This window comes from Rhinolophus sinicus, chromosome 16, assembly GCF_057876585.1.
Source record: "Rhinolophus sinicus isolate RSI-liver-muscle chromosome 16, RSI-T2T, whole genome shotgun sequence".
Classification (NCBI taxonomy): Eukaryota; Metazoa; Chordata; class Mammalia; order Chiroptera; family Rhinolophidae; genus Rhinolophus; species Rhinolophus sinicus.
The window spans coordinates 157,850,307-157,867,927 of NC_142516.1; the positions used below are offsets into that span (position 1 = coordinate 157,850,307).

Below are 17,621 nucleotides of genomic sequence, written 5' to 3' on the forward strand. Positions count from 1 at the left end.
ATGGACTAGAATTGAGAACTCAGAAATAAAACCACATAAATATGTGCAGATAATTTTTGACAAAGAAACCAAAAACATACAATGGAGAAAAGACAGCTTCTTCAATAAATGGTGCTGGCAGAATTGGAAAGCAACATGCAAAAGAATGAAACTGGACTGCTATCTGTCACCATGTACCAAAATTAATTCAAAATGGATCAAAGACTTAAGCATAAGTCCTGAAACAATAAACTGCATAGAAGAAAACATAGGTACTAAACTTATGGACCTTGGGTTCAAAGAACATTTCATGAATTTGACTCCAAAGGCAAGGGAAGTAAAAGCTAGATTAAATGAATGGGAATATATCAAATGGAAAATCTTCTGCACAGCAAAAGAAACCATCGACAAAATAAAGAGGCAACCAACTGAATGGGAGAAGATTTTTGCAAGCAGTGCCTCCGATAAGGGACTAATATCCAAAATATACAAGGAACTCATGCAACTCAACAATGAAAAAACAAACAACCCAATTGAAAAATGGGCAGGGGACCTGAAGAGACAGTTCTCCAAAGAGGACATACAAATGGCAAATAGACATATGAAAAAATGCTCAACATCATTAATCATCAGGTAAATGCAAATAAAAACCACAATGAGATATCATCTCACCCCAGTTAGAATGGCTATTATCAACAAGAGAAATAGTAGCAAGTGTTGGAGTGCTGTGGAGAAAAAGGAACACTCATACACTGTTGGTGGGAATGCAGATTGGTGCAGCCGCTATTGAAGGAGTGTGGCGGTTCCTCAAAAAATTACGAATAGAATTACCATATGACCCAGCAATCCCTCTCCTGGGTATCTACCAAAAAAATCTGAAAACACATTTGTAAAGATATTTGTGCTCCAATGTTCATTGCAGCCTTATTTGTGGTGGCCAAGACATGGAAACAACCAAAATATCCTTCGATAGATGAATGGATAAAAAAGTTGTGGTATATATACACAATGGAATACTATTTGGCAGTAAGAAATGATGAAATAGGACCATTTGTAACAATATGGATGGATCTTGAGATTATAATGCTAAGCGAAATATGTCAGACAGAAAAGCAGTGAACCATATGATTTCATTGATATGTGGCATATAAATCAAAAACAACAAAAGAACAAAACAAAGAAATGAGAAACAAAAACTCATAGACATAGACATAGAAACAAAAACTCATAGACACAGACACAGAAACAAAAACTTGAGGATAAGGGGGAAGGGAGCTAGTAAATGAGGGTAAAGGGGATCAACTATATGGTGATGGAAGGAGAACCGACTCTGGGTGGTGAACACACAAAGGGATTTATAGATGATGTAATACAGAATTGTTCCCATGATATCTATGTAACTTTACTAACAATTGTCACCCCAATAAACTTTAAAAACAATAGTAATAATAGATTTTCATTTATTAAAAATATTTATGATTTAATGAATATAGGTAAAGTAAGGCACAATTTCCTTAAATACATGGTTGCTACTAATATATATTTGGCTGAAAATTTCATAAGTTAGTTTTCTTCTATAGCTCGAATTTAAATTATTTCAAAGGATATATAACTGTACAAGTGGAAACCTCATTAAAAACAACTTCTACAGTTTTTGATAGGCGATATTGAAATGATGATTATAAACCTGAGCCTATTCCTTATTATTTCTACAGTTTTTGAAAGGTGGCTATAATTGACACACACACACAGACACACACACACACACAGACACACACACACACACACACATATAGATATGTAGTATATAGTATTAGAAATACTAATTGAACAAAGTCCACTAGAGGACCTCTGATCCTGAAGGCACATGGGGCACATTTTCTGATCTTATTTTTTTCCACTGAGCTTCAATAATTCTTAAAATATGTTAAATATTAGCAAATGAAGGATGCTGTTCTTAAACATAAATTCTGGTACTTCAAGAAATAGAGAAGGATGCTGTTCTTAAACATAAATTCTGGTACTTCAAGAAACATAAATTCTGATATACACAAGAAATTAAAAACAAATAGGAGTTAATGGGGGAAAGACTCCAAGAAGCAGTATTTAGATAGGATACAGAGACTTAAGAGACAATTTTGTAGGATCTTTGCAGAAGTAGTAGGAACCCCCTCGGAAAATTTGGTCCAGATATGGAGTCTGAGGATGCCATGCACACATCAAGAGAGTGAAAATATTTGTTAATAACATACTTGAGGTCTCTGGAGCAGGGAAGGCCAGCCTCTCAAGCAAGCCTTAAATGGGGTCAGGAGTTTTTGTTTTTGTTTTTTAATTTTGATTAGGGGTGAGGCCTGGGTGAAGGTTTCCCTATATACGTAGGAGTGGTATGGTTTGAATCTCCCTCTGGCACCAGAGGATGGAACATCAATATTCTTATCTGCTTGCCCAAATGTAGGGCAGAAGATAAAAATGGAAGGGTGAGGCTTAAAAGCTCACACGAAAAAATGGGGCCAGAATCATTATTACAGAATTATTCACAGAAGTGTGGAGCAATGACACTGTACCTGGGGACAACTGATGTGATTAAGTTAGGTTTCCAATGTGGAAGTTGTTAGGCTGCTAATTACTTTGCATTTCTGCTCCCACCCAAGAACTGAAGAGCTGTGATTGTAAGGTATTCGGCCAGGACAGGCCATTTTCTGGGATAAAAAAGGCAGGATCGTGCTCTGGGAGGCTGACAACTAGAGAAAGGTATAGAATACTGTTAGTGGAGACAACCTGTTGGAGTAGTTTACTCAACTTCCAGTCTCACTGAAATCAAGCTATAGACACTCAGGTTCTGACAGTCACCTTTCCCATCCCAAAGCAAAGAAGCGGATTCATTTTGAAACGCAACTCAACTGCTAAGATGAACTCACAGGAAAGAAATATAAGTAGATGAAGTAACAGCACCATATCACAGACAACTTCCATATGAAAATACGTAGAACAAACAGACCAGAAAACTATTAGATTCTTATCTAACAACATATATACATATGTTCTATATGAAGTAAGAATGTAACTATGAAGCATAATTTTTAAATTATTTAAAGAAAAATTAGGGGAGGTTTATTACTTTAGAGTATGGAAGTTTATTTTAAAAGGTACAAAAAGCATAAATAAAGATGGGAAAGAAGATAAGTTCAACATGAAAAAATTAAAATGTTTGAACTAAGGACAATTTTAAAAAAGTAAAGGCAACTATCGGATAAGAGTTGGTATCAATACTGTTATGATTTTGTGCAATTTAACCACCTGAACCAGTAATATATATTCACAAATACAAAAACATAGGAAAAATTTTCTAGTCTGGAATAACAAGTTTCTTATAGTGAATGTCCTCAGCGCCACATTTTACATTGAATTTTTTGTTTGGTTCTGTATTATTTCTTTCTTTACATTCCGCATACAGCTACAAGCAAAATCACATTGCATCTGTCTTTCTCTGCCTGACATACTCTACTCAACACAGCACCCTTCAGGTCCATCCATGCCATCGCAGATGGCAAGAATCTATTCCCTTCTATGGCTGAGCAATATTCCATTGTATATGTGTACTATCTCCTCTTTATCCATTCATCCATCAATGCCAGGCTGCCTCCACATCTTGGCCATTGTAAACAATGCTGCCATGAGCATATGGATGCACATGTCCCCTCAAAGTAATGTTTTGGATTTCTTTGGATAAATACCCAGAAGTAGGATCACTGGGTTCTTCTTTGTTCCTTGTCATAGCCTTTCTTTTAAGGTCTAGTTTATCTAGTATAAGTATTGCTACCTCAGCTTTTTTTTTAATTGTCTCCATGGGATTTTGAAAGAAACCAATGCACGTAGATCATAGAGCTATATGTTTCAGATTCCTCAACATTGAAAATGTCTAGATTTTTCGGTTTAAGATGGTTATTCTAGTATTTTTTTCTTCTTTGAATTTATATAATTGAAATCATGTCAAATCAGAAATACATACAAATTCAAAAACACACTAAGCAGAACTATGATTAGCCATCACAGGTTTTCTAATGGTATTGTCATCAAAGCCCAATAAATAACTTTTGAAAGTCAGTGTATAGTTCAAAATTTGAAACACCCTGTGATTGTGACCAGTTACCAATTTATCAGAAATGCAATATTATATCAACTAGAAGAAAGGAAACCTATGCCTTCATTGCATCTGTACAATTTCCCCAGAATAATATGACAAGCTCCCACACCCAACCATGCATTCAAAGTTATTCTCTTTGGACAGTGATTAGGAGATAAGAGCGCTTTAATGCAACACAGTTGGAGAAAAGGTGGAAAAGGCAAGCATGAATTGCATGCTGGGTTTTTAAGTGAGCTATATGTAAGGAAAAAGACAATAAAACACTGGGAATAAAATTCATTGCTACTAAAGCTTAATTACGTTCACCCACTTTTGGAGAGTAAAAGACAAAATTTGAGAACTGCTTTTGATTCCTACAAAATAAATCACAAACCATTTTCTCAGGAAAAACAAGCAAAAATCCCAGAACTTTAAAAAGCATAATATTCTTTCTTAATTTATCAGAACTTAATATAACTGAAAATCAACTGATTAATGAATATTTGGTTAGCAGCTATCTTACATCTTGGAAATAGTCAGATTTTTAAAAGCCTTCAGTTGAAAGCAAATAACTGAAGTGTGTAGTTTGCCTAATCCAGGGTTAAAATAATAATAATAATAAAAAGTTATAATTTAAAATATTCTCCAGTCAGAAGGTAAGAGATTTCAGAAATTGAAGAGTATAAACATATTGTTGTAAAAATTACAATGTAAGAGATAAAGAATGATTCTATAATGCATGTACTTTTTAATATCAATAAAATATAAGTACTTACTATATAAAAGATGAAATAGCTTCAAAGAGGCATACTGAAATTTTTTAAAAAGCAAGAAAAAAAACTAAGAACAGAGACATATCCTACAGCATAATAAAACTCTAATTATAAGTAATATATTGCTGACATGAGATAGCAGAAAATAGAATTAATTACACGGAGAGTGAAAACTTGTTATACTCATTCAAGAAATATGAAAAAAAATTGATATATAGTATCAAAAACAGTAATCTGCTTAGTAATTATCATTTTCAAACTGAACTAGAAGAAAATGAAGCAGAGGTAATAAAGATAAAATAGAAAATAATTTACTGGGTTTGAAGAAATAGCTGGAAAGTCATATTAGAAAGTATTCTATTTGCCAAGTTATGTTCATGAGTAAACACCAAGATTAAACATATCTTGGTGATATTTTTTTATTTATTAAGTAACAAAAAGGAAAAAAAAGTCACAATATCAAAGTGACTAGAAAATCAAGCTGATCTCCACTATTTGGAACATAATATTCCAGAAATTATGGCACAATCTGTACTGATGTATTTTTCCTAAAATTTACTAACTACTATGAAGCTTGTAGTTCCAATGATTTTATATGCAATTTACCATTAATCCTCACAATTTTTAATCCATTTAAAAGATAAAGAACCTAAATTGTATAATATTCCAAGTTCACATAGCTAGTGATGCATAAAGCAAGATTGTAAAATCATGGATGTCATTCTAAATCCCATGCTCTTAAAAGTTATTAATTAAAAGTTTATGAATTTTGGAAAGATATTGGAATCTAAGAATTAGTCTTAGAGCTATGGTAAGTGAATGGCAATTGAGGAAAGTAAGCCAAACCAAGTCAGAGATTAAATATAAAACAAAAAGAGTAAGGCTTCTGAAATGACAGTGATAAGAGAATCATGGAATGTCATCTAGCTAGGTGTGTGTGTGTGTGTGTGTGTGTGTGTGTGCCCCTCTCCCTGTATCCTTCCATATTTGCGTCATTATGCTAAGGAAGCAAATTGTAAGATAACGATCTGTTTGATCTCAATGACCACTAGACTTAATGAAGAGCTTACAGACTAATGAGAGTTATAAGTCATGAGTTACAGCGTTGAAAAGGTGATCACTGTTTATGGCATTGAGAACCTAACAGATAAAGTACACACTAAAATATTTCATACTGTATGATTTAGATGGTAAACCTATATATTGACCAAGAATTATGATATCCAGAAGAATGATTACTTTCTACTATGGGAGTTTGGAAATGTTAAGAGGTAAAGGTGATATTTAAGCCAAGTCTTGAAAAAAGTTGACATTGTCTAGTTGTGTATGATAATTAGGGCCCCACAGAACTACAAACTACTTGTCTCAAAATCTTAGTCCTCATATCAGTAAAACTGTTTAGTAGGGCCATTGTGTGTCTCCCACTACTCTACCCCAAACACCCCAATTATCAAACCTCATTCTCACTCTCCCGGCAACTACATTTTTAAAACTTTTTTGTTCTTCTCAAAGTTCACATCCTCCTCCCTCGCTCAATCTCAGTAGAAATAATTTCCTATCTGAAAAAAATATACATGCACTTCAAATATCTCATCTATCCATTAAATCATTCAAACTTACCAGTATCTCTGCCTATGCTCTACTATCTTATCCTTTTCAAAATGCTTTTTAGTCCTAATTGGAGGGCAGTTTCTCTACTGTGATTTAGATTTTACTTTCCATAGTCTTTGATTATTTAAATTAACCATAGTTCTTCATTTTCAACTGTAGGCTTGCTGTTTTATCTCATTAGCATTTTAATATCTTCAAATATATCCCCTGTTAAACAGAAAAAAAGTCTTTTGGAATCCACTTGCCCTTACAGCTATTACATTATCTCTGACCAACCCATTCACATGAAAAAAAGAAAAAAAGAACAACAAAATCTCTCAGAAATCTTCACTTAGGGTTTCCAATTTCTCATTTTACATTTGTTTTTTAATTCAGTCTAATTTAAATGTTATCAATCAATCCAGTGAGATTCCTGCCAGCATTAGAGAAAACTTTTTTTTGTTTAAACTTTGTTGACACCGCAACTGTTACATCTGTGGAAACAGAATGGCATTACTGGCTTATTCCAAACTTCTGCATGTACCTAACTTGATCTGCTGGCCTGTTATGAAATCACTACTAGTCTTTTAAAATCCAGCAGATTTCATTATTATCTCAGCATTGCTAGACATTTTCAATTAAGAATGGCTGATGTAAAAAAAAAACAACAAAAAAGTTTATTAAAAAATACAATTTTAGAACAATACTTGATTTATTCCACACTTTTGAACTTCAGATAAAGAATCTCTGTTAAATAACATCCAAGACCTCTCCTTTAATGTTTTGAAGGCTTTTCTTTGTCATGCATTTATGCATAGATAAATTTAATTAGATTTGGTGATTTAATTGAATTTGAACAATAATTTATATTGCTCAATGTGAATTATGGGATCCATCTTGTTGATTTTTCATTTCTGCCTTTTCTGTCAGAGAAGGAGGGAAGGGAGGAAGGAAAAAAGGGAGGGAGGGATCGAGGGAGGGAGGGAGGGAAAGAGAGAGAGAAAGGAAGACTAAAAAGAGGGAGAAAAGTTGAGTATCACCTTTCATACAAAAATTACAAATATTAACGAAAATTTAGAAAATGCTGATTATCAACATATAGAAATTATAAAATAACCAAAGCCCACTAGTAAGCAAACATTTCATAACTGGGTGTGAAAATACCTGTTTTGCTGTACCAGCAACTATTCTAACTAAACTGATAGGCTTAGATGAATCTCAAAGCACATTTTGATGCCCTAAGATATACATTATTTCATGAAATTTTCAACTATCTATCAATTTAAATAGTTTACACTTACATTTACGTTTTTAAATAACCAATGAAATGAAGATTTAAACAAGAAAATTCTGCATTAATGTACCTATATTACCAAACTAATAAATATTGAATAATTGATCAAATATCATGGTTTTGAAAATCTACCCTGTTTCCTCGAACTAAGACCTAACTGGACCATCAGCTCTAATGCATCTTTTGGAGCAAAAATTATTATAAGACGTGGTCTTATTTTACTATAAGACCAAGTCTAATATAATATAATATAATATAATATAATATAATATAATATAATATAATAATGTAATACCGGGTCTTACATTAATTTTTGTTCCAAAAGACGCATTAGAGCTGATGGTCCAGCTAGGTCTTATTTTCAGGGAAACAGGATATTTATGGGTTTGAAATGCCCTTTGACAGTTATATGATACCTACTTTCATTTTTTTTTCTTTTTTCTTCTTTTTAAAAATCTCTACTTAGAAGAACTCCAGCTGTTTTGAATTCATTTTTAGTATCTATGCTTAAACAAAAGTTTGGGGAAAAGGCTACTTATCAAAATACTATAATAGGTATCATTTAATTAGTTCTTACAATATTCAAGGAACTTTGTGCACTGTGTATGTATTATTTATTGTTCACATCAAGTGTGGCTTCTTTCTTAGTGTTTTCATTTAATAGAGTAAAAGACAATTTAAATAACTCACCTAATCTATTAAATGGTAAGCAGTGATTTGAACTTAAGTGTTATGTGAATCCGAGTTTCATGCACTTACACACCAAGTGAAATGCCCCTCATCCCTGGGTTGTTCTCTTTGATAACATGCATGGAATTTAATGTGGTGAGTTTATTTAGTAACATTGTACAGGGTGGCTACAGAAGCTGTAGTTGTTTTAAAAGGGCAAATTATTGTTTTGTTTTGTTTTTATCATTCTTCAAATTTGTGAATACATTACTTTGTTTTTCCAAGCAAATGCATATGAAAACCACTGCCATCTACCATCAGTCTAAATTCACAGAGTACTAAGTTTAACATCAATAGCAATTCTGGTCATGAAGTTCATCTTACAAATACACACATAACAGCTTTATTTTTCCTGTTTCAATTCAGATCAAATAAAATTTAGAGAAATAGCTGGTTAGATGTTAATATTTGGTATCACTGTCTTAAGAAAAGCATTATACCCCCAGTTACTTGCTATGCTAGCATTAGAAGATAAAAATAAATATATGCGAAATGATGACATTTTAAACGAGACAGTTTTGTTTTAAATACTGTTATTATGCTAATGTAATCTTTTGAGGTTGAAATCACCAGGCGTATCCTACAGGTATCCACTAGCAGAATTTCCAAGTATAAGATTTCTTGATTTCTTGGGTAACTGAAGAATGTATTAAAATCTCTTCAGAGTTGAGAGCACTAGACTCTCAATACAAACAAAAATATCCATTCATAGTGGAATAGCACTTTCTACATTACATTGAAAATTCTGGTATGACATTCTGTACCTGTTATATCCAACAAAAGTAAAATTATTTAGGCAAAATTTAGTGGCCAGTGTTGTGCATAGTGTAACATAGATATTCGTTTTTTAAGCTGGAAATTTATTTTTAAACTAAGACAAGATATTAATCTCTTTTCATTGTCATGAAAACATCTTTTTTATTAATATATGTGGGATTACACTGAATTAAATAAACTTTGCCAGCCATCTTCGTAAAGAAAATCACGTTAATTATATCTTGCATGTGGCAAAGGAATTGAAGGATATTCTGTATGTTCTATGTACTATTGAAATATAATTAGGTAGAAATCATTTTTGAAACTATGGAACAAGACATTTTAAACTGGGTTTTATAAGAGACATTTATGAAAAATTGTCAAAATAACTTTAGCTGGGAAGATATCTAAATTATCTACTTAAAAAGATTGAGAACAAGCCTGTTTTCTCTGACAAGTCTTATTTAACCATTGCCATTTAGATTTCTCTCTACTGACCTTAAATCACGTACAGATGAGCACTAATGAAGTTCATTAATTGAAATAAATGTTAATTTGACATTATAATTCCTATTAACCTTTATTATTGATACTTTTCCACAAACTTTAACTGTTTTAAAATAGTGACAGCTCTTCCCATAGAATTTGCTAATTTATGGTTCCAATTATACCTTTAAATATGAAGATGATTCAGTCACATACCCCATGACCTCTTTATATGCAGTCATTTAAAATTTATGAAAATATGGGGACTCTTAATAATATCTAAACTTCTAAGATAAAAAAAGATGGTATACTAAGTAAAAGAATGAAACAAGAAAAACTATACATTTAAAATATACTTTATTTTAAATGTATAGTTTTTCTTGTTTCATTCTTGTTGCATAAAATATACTTTATTTTAAATGCAATTTGATTTTTTTCAAATTCCAGAATATCTAGATAAAATATTTCAAGTAAGTCATTGAATATTCAGTCACTAAACTTTTATGTCTTCAAAGAAAGATGAATTCTTATTCATCTCTGCAAATTCAGGTTCTAGCAAAGAGGTTAGTCCCAAGTAGATGCTCAAGTTGACCTTGAAACACGATAAAAAAAAAATATATATATTAAATGACAAACTTAAAAAAATTATGTGTTTTCTTCTATAATTTGAAATTATCTTTTATATAGAGTCTGTGACATACTATGTATGATATCTTAACTAATTCAAAGACTGGAATGGGCCTTCAAATGTTTATTCATGCTAGCCATTTATATTTTGCTCATTTCAATCAGTGTGCTTCATTATTTTCCTCACTTAATAATAATACAAATACAAGTTTAAAATATATACTACAGAAATATTGATAATTTGGTAGCCCAAATATATCTAGCACACCCAAATAAAACCAGTTAAGAAATATTTGTTTAATTCGTACTGTTTCACATTCATTGTTATATTTATTTATTTGACAGCAAAATTGACATGACTAGAAGTAAGAGAGAAAGAAAATTGTAGGATATAACCAGATTTTTTAACCCAACTTAGGAGAGAAAATATAGTGAGAAATTGCTTAAAAACTAATGTGAGAAATAAATAAATAAATAAATAAACTAATTTATGAAGCTATATGGGAGTTTGAAGAGTGGATATAGTTAATATGACAGATGATATGAGACAATTGAAGGAAGATAAATAAGGTGATTTTTACAAAAAAATACTATCTATTCATGAAAAAATCTCTCAGTAAACTAAACGTAGAAGGGAACTGCCACATTTGGTAAAGAGCACCTATAAAACGTATAGATACTTAAAGTTAAATTATTAAAATAGCGTATTTCTAAGATCAGGAAATGTCAAAGATTCCCACTGTAATCTCTTCTTTTCAACATTATTTTGGAAGTTCTGGTCATTGTAATAAGCCCAGAAGAAATAAAATTATACAGACTCAAAAAATTAAATTCAGGGGGCCAGCCCGGTGGCTCAGGTGGTTAGAGCTCCATGCTCCTAACTCTGAAGGCTGCCGGTTCCCTTCCCACATGGGCCAGTGGGCTCTCAACCACAAGATTGCCAGTTCGATTCCTTGACATCCACAAGGGATGGTGGGCAGCACCCCCTGCAACTAAGATTGAACATGGCACCTTGGGCTGAGCTGCCGCTGAGCTCCCAGATGGCTCAGTTGGTTGGAGCGTGTCCTCTCAACCACAAGGTTGCCGGTTCGACTCCCACAAGGGATGGTGCGCTGTGCCCCCTGCAACTAGTAATGGCAACTGGACCTGGAGCTGAGCTACGCCCTCCACAACTAAGACTGAAAGGACAACTTAAAGCTGAACGGCACCCTCCACAACTAAGATTGAAAGGACAACTTCACTTGGGAAAAAAGTCTTGGAAGTACACACTGTTCCCCAATAAAGTCCTGTTCCCCTTCCCCCGAATAAAATATTAAAAAAAGAAAAAGAAAAAAAAAGAAAAATGCATTTATAAATAAATGTAATTTCTATTTCAGATGACAATTTTAATGTAAAATTAATAAAGGAATCTATGAAACAATTACGAACAGTAATAATTAATTAGTATGTTCTCAGGGTACAAATAAACAAAAAATCAATTATATTTAATATAATTTTAATAAACTTTTGGAAAGGGAAATAAAAATAATTCTATGTATAATAATATCAACAAACTCAAAGAATGGAGGGATAACTTTTTAAAAACATATTTCAAGTCTGGAGGATTGAAAACTATAAAATTTGTAGAAAGAAACGTTAAAAGGATTAAACAAAGACATGTATCATGTTTATGGATTAGAAGAATATTTTCAAGATTTTCCCCCAAAATTGATCTATAAACTCAATCTACTCTCAGCAAAATTCCCAGCGATTTTTTAAAAAATGTTTTATAAAAATTGACTAGATATTTTAAAAATATTATGAAAATGCAAACTCATCAAAATTAAAAACTCTTATAAATCAGAAGATACTGCTAAGGGAATGAAAAGGCAGGAAATATCTTTCCTTATATAAGATGTTCTGTCAATATTAAAGAGCTCAGATTGTCAAAGCCAATTTTAAATTTCTATCTCCAGGAATAAATAGTTGACCAAGTCTTAAATACTTGAAAATCTCATATCAATTTGTTAGGGAAAGTTCAACATCAACAAATTTAAATCTCTTCTTTTCATATTAGTTTTTTATAGAAAACTTTGCCCATACCATAGAGAGCCCAGCCATGATTTAAAGCAGTAGAGGTTGTATCCTCCTTGCTAGAGCAAATCACATGAGTTATGGATTTCACTGATCCCTAGATTAAATACTTATCAATTTTTACTAAAGAATTTTGATTACATTTTTTACTTAACTCAGTTGCACGAAAATATATGTAGTAGTTGAATTAAAAATAATTAGATAATCACTTCTAGAGAGTGCATCTAAGAAATAAATAAGGTTATGGCTCAGGATATATCTGACATAAATTTAGAATATTTGGATCAATGAGAATTGAAAAGAGTAATCATATTAAGTGTTAGCCTTAATATGACCTGAAAGAAAAGATACATTGTTTGTTATTGTGACACATTACTTAACATGCAACTTAATGTTTTGGTTACTGTAAATTATCTGCCAATAAGCAGTGAAATCTTAGTCCAGCATAAGGCCCTGGTAACACTCAACTCACAATAAAATAACTAGACTTATGTCTTTGAACAAAGAATGAGCAAACTAGTGAATAGGTTCCTTTATTAACACTCATTCATTTGTCCATTCATTCATTCAATATTTATTGAACTCATCAGTGTATTGGATAATGGAAAATATATCTTATGAGATAATAGCATCTGTCTTAATAGACCTGACAGTCAAATGTTGTAACATATTTATGAACTAAATGGATTCTGAAAGATATGCAACAATATTAAATATGTTAAGGGCTATCAAAAGAAAAATAGCATAGGGAAGATCGTCATTGCATAACTCAGGGGTCATGAAAGGTCCTGCAGGGCAAGTGCCATGGCCCACTCCATGTACAGCCATATCCTGGCATCCTGTTCCTATGACCTGAAAGTCATTGTCTGGAAAGAGATCAAAGGGTCCGGGGACATGACTCCTCAGTAAATTCTGTGTGTGGAACCCCCACAACTGCAGCCTGATCCTGGCCTGTGGCTCTGGATAGGGCCATTTCCCTGCTGATCTGCACTGGGGAGGGCCAGTGGGAAGAAGTGAAGATGAACAATGCTCATACTTTTGGCTGCAATGCTGTCGGGTGGGCCTCTGCTGTTGTACCTGGAAGGCTCATAGATCAGCTTCTGGGAAGAAGCCCAACTACATGAAGAAATTTGCCTCCATCAGTTGTGACAACCTTGTCAAGCTGTGGAAGGAGGAGAAGGACCTTCAGTGGAAGCTGCAAGCACACAGTGATTGGGTTCAAGATGTGACTGACCTAGGCTCCCTCCATTCGTCTACTCACCAGCACCATTGCCAGCTACTCCCAGAATGGGTGTGTGTTCATTTGGACCTGTGTTGATCCCTTGAGTAATACATGGTCCCCTGAACAACAGCACAAGTTCAATGATGTGTAGTATGTGAGTTGGTCTATCATAGCCAATGTCCTGGCTTTCTTGGTTGGAGATAATAAAGTGACCCTGTGGAAGGAGTCATTGGAAGGGCAGTGGGTGTCTATCAGTGATGTCAACAAGAGCCAGGGTTCTGTGTAGCTTCAGTCACAGAAGGACAGCAGAATGAGCAGTGACAAGAGAGGCAGGGCTGGCTCCTGAACTGCTGACACCAGGACTGCCTCTTCTATGCCAACTGACCAAACAGCTAGGAGGAAGAGTTCCTAACTCTAACAAGATAACATTCCCTAGATTAGTTAAAACTGCAACCAGATTCATCATCTGCCCTAAATATGATTTGATATGGTTTGTAATTTACTGTCTGGCTAAAAGCACTCATGTTTTGAGGAAGAAACTACAAAAGTTCTTCAAACTGTTATTTTAAAATACTTTTGGCCATTTTTTATGTACTGTATGTGTTCAGATATATACATATATGAGGTCAGATGATTAAGTTTGTGAACTTGTTGCAATGATGTTGCTAACCTTTTTGATATCAGACAGATTATTCATTATGAATTTGTACCAACTGGACAAACAGTTAACTGAGTTTACTCTTTGGAAGTGCTGAAAATGCTGCTTGAAAAAGTTAGACGACCTGAACTTTTTCCCAACAATTCATGGCTCTTGCATCACAACAATGCACCAGCTCACACAGCACTGTCTGTGAGGGAGATTTTAGCCAGTAAATGAATCACTGTATTGGAACACCCTCCCTACTCACCTGATCTGCCCCCCCCCCCATGGCTTCTTTCTTTACCTGAAGATAAAGAAAATATTGAAAGGAAGACATTTTGATGACACTCAGGACTTCAAGGGTAATATGATGACAGCTTTAATGGCCATTCCAGTAAAACAGTTCCAAAAGTGCTTTGAAGGGTGGACTAGGCACTGGCGTCAGTGCATAGCTTCCCAAGGGGAGTACTTGAAGGTGACCATAGTGATATTCAGCAATGAGGTATTTAGCACTTTTTCTCAGACGAGTTCACAAACTTAATTTTCAGACTTTGTATATATGTATATATTTCTCCAAGAATACTAAGGACACCTACATTTTCATTAAAATGTGCATAGAGTTTAGTCATAATTATACTTAATAATTATTATTCACCTGTCAATCTCTGCAGCAGGCCATAAGCTCCATGTTCTAAAGGCCCATGTCTGATCATATTTATAATATATGCTCAATAGCCATTTTTAAATTAATGATTTGCACATTATGTTGTAAAGCTACTTAAATTGATAAAATACAATTGTATTGAGAACAGAACACTGTAAATGTGCATTTTATTCAGCTTAAGGAATGTACATGAAAACTCTAAGAATAAAATATGGTAATATAGCCCAATCCATATAAAGTTTGCCATTATTACTAATATTATTTTGAAGTTAAACTTTATAATGTGAGAAATCTTACATAGAATCATATTTTCAAGTTGAATTCCATTAAGTAGTTTTAGATTTGCTCCCTTATTATATAGACTACTTACATTACATTTATAAATATATAAGATTTCAGCATTTGTTATAAGAGTAGTGTGATGTTTTGTAAATTTGCATAACTTTCTTTTAATATGCCACCCTTTCAAGTAGACAAATGGGCAAAATTGTTACATGACTTTGCAAATATATTTAAAATACTAGCAATAAGAAAATGCATAACACAAACTCATTTTATTGGTACTGTTCTCTGATTCCATGTCTCTTCCATTACTTTAGAAGTTTGCATAATTTCCGGGCTGTGAGAGATCCACATGAAGATACATTTCCAGGCAACCTGATCAAGTTGTTAATTCTCATTTGTGACTAAAAGTGTTAATATTTCATCAAGTGGAGTTGTCTACTACTGTGATCACTGAAAACTGTATTTGCTATCAGCAGGCTCAATGCTCAATGCCTGGCCATATACATACACACACACACACACACACACACACACACACACACACACACACAGATATATATGCCTGACAATATATATACATATATATGTATATGTATATATACATGTATATGTGTGTGTATATATATAATATATGATATATATATATATATATATATCATATATATATATATATATATATATATATAACAGAATTTCGAGACTTATCAATACCCAAGCAAGAATTTCTATTGAGTAAGTTTGAAATACATTCTGAGTAATGAGCTGCCCCCTGAAATAATAAAACAAAAGGTAAGTTAGAAGAGATGCATTATTCAGCTGAGGATGAGTCAAGGGAAGTTTCCTGAGTAAATGATGTAGGAAATAGTTCGGATATATACATTCCATTTGGATTTCTATTTCCTTTTTAAATTTCTCTTTAAAACTTTGACTATTGCTACTTGGTTTGGAGTTATCCCTGTCCAGAGACATCTTAAAATGTACCTAATTAGACTATGAAACTCAAAATAATTTATCAGTAAATACTCCTTGAACAGGAAAACAGCACTTCTACTACTATTGCTAACACCAATACCCCTCTCTCTCACACCATGTTTATTATATGTAGAACTATTACTTTTACTTTACTATTCTAGTTATTGAAACCCTTCCCTATATCAGAGAATGTAATATGGCATTAATTAATTAAGGTGACACATATGGCATTCATTTAGTCTCCAATTGTAGTGATTTTCCTCTTTTACTGTAGCTAACCTGGTTTAAGTAGTCTGGCCAGCATCACTTAGCTAATGAGTGAATAATCTAGAATTCAAATCATAACTACATTTTTCTAAACCCATACTTTTTTATTAATCACAGTCCCAATATTTTAACCATAAGGCATAGTACATATAACTTAAGTTCACCACTAAGAATTTTTTCTTTTGAGTGGAATATATATTTCTGATATGGAGGGAAGTTTATGCTATATTGTTAATTTTATTTATATTTTTGTTAGTTTCAGGTATACAAAATAACACAGTGATTAGACATTTATATGCCTCACAAAGTAATAACCTCGATAAGTCTATTACCCATCTGACGCTGTACATAGTTATTAGAATATTATTGATTATATTTCTATGTTGCACTATATATTCCTGTGACTATTTTTTAAAATTATGTTTGATATTCAATTTGACTTTATCTTAGTTTCAGGTATATAGCATAGTGGTTAGACATTTATGTAATTTATGAAGTGATCCCCCCGGTAAGTCTAGTACCAATTTGACATTAACCATAGTTTTTACAATATTGTTGACTATATTCCCTATATGTTACTTTGAATCCCTGTGAGTCTTTAAAACTCATACAACTGAACAACAAGAAAAGAAACTATCCAATTAACAAATGGGCAGAGGACCCTAGTAGACATTTCTTCCAAGAGGACATACAGATGGCCAACAAGCATGAAAAGATGCTCAACATCACTAATCATCAGATAAATGCAAATAAAAACCACAATGAGCTATCACCTCACACCTGTTAGAATGGCTATCATCAGTAAATTAACAAACACAAGTGTTGGTGAGAATGTGCGGATTGCAAATTGGTGCAGCCAGTATGAAAAAGAGCTCTGAGGTTTCTCAAAAAATTTAAACCAGAACTATTTTATGACCCAGCAATTCCACTCCTGGGTATTTATCCAAAATATTCCAAAACACTAATTCAAAAAGATATATACACCTCTATATTCATTGCAGCACTATTTACAATAGCCAAAATATGGAAACAACTGAAATGCCTATCAGTAGATGACTGGATAAAGAAGAAGTGGTACATTTATACAATGGACTATTACTCTGCCATAAAGAAGAATGAAATCTTATCATTTGTGACAACA

At 33.0% G+C, this 17,621-nt stretch overlaps 1 pseudogene; it reads left to right on the top strand.

Annotated features, from left to right (window-relative positions):
- Positions 1-15,747, top strand: part of LOC109458893 (protein SEC13 homolog pseudogene) — a 76,945-nt pseudogene extending 61,198 nt beyond the window's left edge.
- Positions 15,748-17,621: the final 1,874 nt, after the last annotated feature.